The 6165-nt window shown below is 37.4% G+C and overlaps 1 pseudogene; it reads left to right on the forward strand.

The window, feature by feature from the left end:
• The first annotated feature begins 212 nt into the window (after positions 1-212).
• LOC132034872 (uncharacterized) lies at positions 213-4054 on the forward strand (annotated as a pseudogene).
• Positions 4055-6165: the final 2111 nt, after the last annotated feature.

Raw genomic sequence — 6165 nt, forward strand, 5'->3', positions numbered from 1 at the left:
ATTTTCTTTCTCCTTTCCAAAGCTTCCTCTTCTTTAGTTGAATCTTCCGATCTTAGTTAACGATCTTAAATAGAGTTAAATGATTGGTCCATTTCTCCGATTTGTGTTACTTTTTCTTCTCGCTATATTTCTCTACGGTATCTTAGCCACAAGTTGGTTTTTGAATTTTATTTCAAGATCGGGTTTGTGGTAGATTCAACTAGTTTCTCTAAATGGATTTGAGAGATAGTACCTGTGTTAATGGATGGGATGGAGTTTTGAATCTTTATATGGAAGACATGTATGGAGTCATACCTTGGGGAGAGGATTATTGCTGGGATGTTGTTAATGGTAGTTACACAAGTCCTCCTATTGACTATAAAAATAGCGACGCATACAAGATGGAAGAATTGATTAATGCGAAAGCGGAGTTCATCCTAAGAGGTCCATTTCTCACAACTTATTTGATCATATTATTAGGTGCAAATCGACTTTGACGAGATATGGAGGACCCTCGATCGTTTCAACAAGAAGGATGAAAGAAAGATCTCTATTTGCATGGGTTGGGTAAATCTTACAAGTTTATAGAATGAATTTTATGGCGAACACCACTCAAGGTAATATCTTTTCTATTGCCGAGTACTTTTTGAGGATTAAGAACTTATGTTGGGGAGAGATTTCTTTATTAAATACAAGGCTATCTCTCAAGCACGAACGAGAAGAATTATCATTCGTATGTTCAAGTTTTTGAATATATTCCTTTTGTTACATCAATTCAAGGATGGGCTCAACAACCATCCTTGGAGGAGTTTGAGAATTTGTTGTCATCAAATGAGCTACTAGCCAAACCCTGATGGCTAGTGTGTCTAGCATCAAAGAAGTGGAAGGAAAATAGCTTACAAGAGGAATTTTAAAGGAAGACCAAAGCAAAGTAGCTCAAGAGAGAGACACATTCTCAATTCCATGAGGGGTCAAGCTCGCAGAATCTTCTAATAATGGCAAGAAGACTATTAAATGTTATCGATAAAAATAAGTAGGACACATAAAAAGATTTTCACCACGAGCGGAAAGCAACATGGCTCAAAATAGAGAGATTCTGAAGAAGAAGCATCCTGGGAAGGTGCTTCATATCGAGTAGTAGATGCCTTGGCTTCTCTCAATTTCGAAAGAGGCCATCGTGGATTCGGGATGTGGGCACGATCTCACCAGAAGATGAATCTAAATTTTTCAACTTCCAAGAAAACAATGGTTGTGATGTCATTGTGCGATCTTGATAATACGGTCCATCACGTGGAGAAGGAAGGTGTGTCATCAACAAGAAGCAACAAAATTAAGACGTTCGGTGGTGATGTGGTAGTCACGAGGAAATCAACGAATTCGAATTCATCTTTTTGTCCGAAACTAGTAATAAAAGTCCAAGAGAAGGATGTTTAGAACAAACAGAACATGACACACCCTTAGCTCTAAGAAAAGTAAGGCTTTTTTCCATATACATGTCAATGGCGACGATTTCAGACAAAGCATTGAGGGAGATATAACGAAAGTTGAAGTCTCTGGTCAATCATCTGACATATCAAGGTCAATTGCTAGCTCAGAGGAAATACTAGAAGCAAATGAAGAAGCAAAAGATCAACTAAATGAAGAGACTGACCTTGAAGGCTCAATTTTAGATGGAGATACCAATGGTATGAATTTTGGAGGCTCGGGGAGTTAATTAAACAATTTATCGAGGAGCTGAAAGGAATCTAGTGGTGGATCCTATTAACAGTATTGAGGCTTTGAAGGAAATTCATGGTTAAAAGATCGTCACCGACTCTAGTGTTTCTCCGGATAACACAATTGTTAAGGAACAAAGACAAAGGGAGTCCGAAAACTCCAAGAATGTGAAATTCATTGGTATGAAGATGAATCACGTGGTTTGCAAAGGCCAAAAAGAAATAGTGGCAAGTGTGCCCGCTACAGAGATAAAAAATTTATCAAGACGTATTCATGTTTCTTTGGAGGCCCAATTATCATGAATAGGCCCATCATCATTTGAAGAAGGAAGAAGTGCGGGAAAACATTGTTCTTCACTCAAGGCACGTCCAAAAGCTTCGTCTCGAGTTCTTCCACGACAAGTTCTAAAAATAGCTTCCAAAAAAATTACTTTAAGGGGGAGTGTGAAATATTAAAGTTAATTTTTGGAAGAATAAATATCATAGATATTTAAGATAATCTAGAAGGTTATATTGGAATATCTTAGATATTTAGTTTACTTAAGAAAAATCTAAATGCTCTAGAATCTTAGATATTTGTAGAAGAGGTAGAATTGTCTAGATCTTTTTTTAAATAGGATCATGTCTAGAATCATCCCTACACAACTATAAATAGGGGTGATCTTTAGTCATTTGTAACCAACCCAATTGTAAGTCATTCAAGTAATTCAAGAAAGCCTTTCTTCCATAACCAAGTTCTCCTATCTAAAATTTTCTTTCTCCTTTCCAAAGCTTCCTCTTCTTTAGTTGAATCTTCCAATCTTAGTTAACGATCTTGGCCAGCGTTGAAGGTTTCTCCGATTTATATACTTTTCTTTGCTATATTTCTCTCGCTTTTCCCACAGAAGACATTGTTATAATTGGCTTGTTTGTGATAGGCGGTTCACTTGGAGGGCTCTTTGGAGGCCGGATGGGAGACATGTTATCTAGCGTCTACCTAATTGTGGCAGGATAACTCTGGCTCAAATAAGCTCAGCATCAGCTATCCCCCTATCTGTTTTTCTTCTCCTGACTTTGCCTGATAATCCTTCCGCGGCATTTTTGCATGGTCTAGTCCTGCTTATTACAGGGTTCTGCATATCTTGGAATGCTCCAGCTACAAACAAGTAATGATCTTCTTACAACACTTCTATTGTCCATTTCTCTGCTTTTAGTGCTCGTTAGTTAGCAACTCCAAAATGTTTCGATTGGAATTGTGTAAGAAGGGATTTTGGTCGAAGAAGTAAATCAATCATTATCTAAGACTTATTTCGCCCCAATTTATGTGACTCACTTTCCTTTTTAATCTATCCCAAAAAACTCACCTTTCTATAATTAGAAATAACTTAACTTTAAAATTCTCCTTTTACCCTTAATCAAATGATTTATAGTCACACAAATGTCTAAGGTTTGTTTTAGACCACAAATTTTGAAAGTCTTCATTTCTTCCTTAAACTTTGTGCCTAGTTAAACAATGTCACATAAATTGGGACGGAGGGAGTATCTAAGTAAGGCCTAAAGGAATCACATTATTAATAGGAGTTAAATGATTGGTCCATGAAGTTTTAGATTAGTGTGTTAGTTTGTTGCCAAATTAAAAGAAATATAGCTATTTTAATTTAACCTGTGAGTAGATCCATGGTCACGAAGAGGGTGAGGATTGAGTTCCTTCCTTAAGAAGGTTAGACTTCAGCACTCATTGCGCATTGTAGTATCGAATGTCTTGATTGTATATCATGCTGAAGTGCCAACAGTCCAATTTTTGCAGAGATAGTACCTGAGAAGTCAAGAACGAGTATATATGCTCTGGACCGATCATTTGAATCTGCATTGTCGTCTTTTGCTCCCCCTGTTGTTGGACTACTGGCTCAGAATGTTTATGGTTATAAACCAGTTCCGGGAGGGACTGAAAATATTGCTACAGACAGAGTAAATGCTAGAGCTTTGGCACAAGCGCTGTCTGAACTCCAATGGCACTATGATATGTTATCTACTCATTTCTCTATTGCACCTATCCGAGGGATAAAGAGCGGGCTCAAATGGAAGAATTGATAGAATCAGAGATGCAAATCATTGGCTTGGATACTTCTCCTGCGACTCGACAATATTCGCAAGTCAAGTCATCCGAACCCAAGAGCACCTTGAAGACAGAATCATTGTTAAAATGGATTATGGGGAAGATGGACTTGACTTTGACTATGATGATGAGAAGACATTAGTCCACCACCGCTCGACATTTTCTGAACTGGATCTATAGTAGTCATTGTACATAGAAAGATCTCTATTTGCATGGGTGATCGCATGGCTACACATCTAATACAAGTTTATATCAATCGATTAATAGTTTATGGAGCAACTTAGTGTTTCGACTATTATAGAAAGTAATCATAAAGGTCATTAGTTGTATAGCACCTTAGAAGTCTCAAGGTTAGTTTGATATAGGTCACCTGTCAGATAACATACTGTATGGGGAGTAGTATTATCTCCCCTTGTACCTCTGTACATCTTCAAATCTGGAATGCTATGAACGTCGTGCATTCACAGATAATTTGTTCTCGTCTAAATATAATGTGAAATCCATTGTTGCAGAAATGCAGGGCATCTTTTTCTTTTCCTAGTATGTTATGTTTTTGGTAAGTAAATTTCTTACTCACAAACCAAGTAGTCTGTACAAACAAAAAAATCAAGAGTTTGGACAAGACTGCCCCCAACACCCCTGGTGCTTTATCAATCAACTACCGGCTAACAAGATCAAACATTACAAAACAACTGGTGTAGCACAATTTCTAGTATGGGTATCCATCTAAATGATGCATCCTACCAGCTACTTCTTCTTCATAGCATCCCTGAAATACACTTCTCGTGTGATAGTAGCAATCAAATTCCTGGTACTGTCGGACTTCTGTTGGAATAGCCTCATGTTCCTTTCCTTTCACATCAAGCTGACTCATTCTGTACATATGGCCTCCTGATGAGTTCCCCCCTCGCATTTGTCACTCCCAAGCCACTTCTTCTCTCCATAGCTTAGGACTTCTCATCACCCCTTGCCATTCTACAATCCTTCTCCAAATCTCACTTGACACTGGACAAGTAAAAAACGAGTGGTCAAGTGTCTCAGGTAAGCTGGCACAGTGGAGAAGATAAGTCTTCAACGTCAGTCCATCTGGCCACGCTATCGCGTTAGTTTGTAATGTTCCATGAATAGCCAAAATACAGGATAAAAATCCATCTAGGAGCTCCATGGTTATTACATACGACAAGTTTTCACCACACTGCCTTTGGAAAGTCACCTCTGAGCTGGTTGTACAACTTAATAGAGAAATTCTGGATTTGAGTGAGAGAGCATGCCTAGTTGATCCAGATATGTTGCTGCTCTAAGTATCTTTTGCATCATTCATGGACAATAGAAGGATATACGTACTTGAAAACCTTCTTAGTTTTGCTGTGAAGGAACTAAATAGCAACCAGTAAGTAACTATAGTCTATAGCACATGTTATTTCACCAGAAATAAGAAGAGATATTCTTCAATTGCCCTTTGCCAAAGTATATTGCTCCATCTCCTCATATTGCCTTGATCTTGCCCAAATATGCGAATTCTCCAGACGTCATTTGCTTTCATAAGATCACTCCAACGAAAAATCTGTGTCCGTATGATTCACCAAAGCTTTTGAATTAAGGCTTTAAGCACGTCTTTACCTCTCTAAGTCCCAGGCCATCCTAATAGAATCTGTCACGTTCCAAAAAAGGTGCGAAACATTCTGAATTCTGAATTCATGCTTTTTGTCTAATTTCAGAAGTCTCAAATGAAAGATGAAATATTTCGAACTTCCTTGGTCCGAGAGTCATCATCAAGTCGTCATCATTTACCTAACAAACAGCGTCTAATCCCCACATGACACACCCTTAGCTCTAAGAAAAGTAATAGTTTTTTTTTCCATATATTTCTTCTCATTTTAAAATTTATGGACTCGCATTCGTAGTTTCCCACCAACTGCCCCATTTTGGTCATTCATCAATATCAATTACATCGATGGTGGGACTTCTCTTTGAAAAAAAACAAAAAAAAAAATTCCGATACGACATAATAAAATCATACTCTGTTTTGCATCATGATTTGCATTCGTTTAAACCAAATCAAATCATTATCATTTCAGCTTACTTAATTCGCAACTCATTTTCACAAGTGGTGAGTTATATATATAGATTGCCGTGACAAATTTCATTATGTCAGGTATTCTGCCTTGTACCATGTGCTGTATTGTTGACCGAATGAAAAAGAAGTTTTTTAATATTTTTTTTTTTTACCCTATCCCCAACCCTCTCACCTAAACAATTTAATTATTGGGTAAAAATCATTTTCCCCTTCCAACTTTGCATTATAGACATTCTCGTTGGTATGCTATATTAAATTTCTCCTAACAGTTGAAAATAATAAGACTTTTGTAAGCGTTT

Source organism: Lycium ferocissimum, chromosome 10, assembly GCF_029784015.1.
Source record: "Lycium ferocissimum isolate CSIRO_LF1 chromosome 10, AGI_CSIRO_Lferr_CH_V1, whole genome shotgun sequence".
Lineage (NCBI taxonomy): Eukaryota > Viridiplantae > Streptophyta > Magnoliopsida > Solanales > Solanaceae > Lycium > Lycium ferocissimum.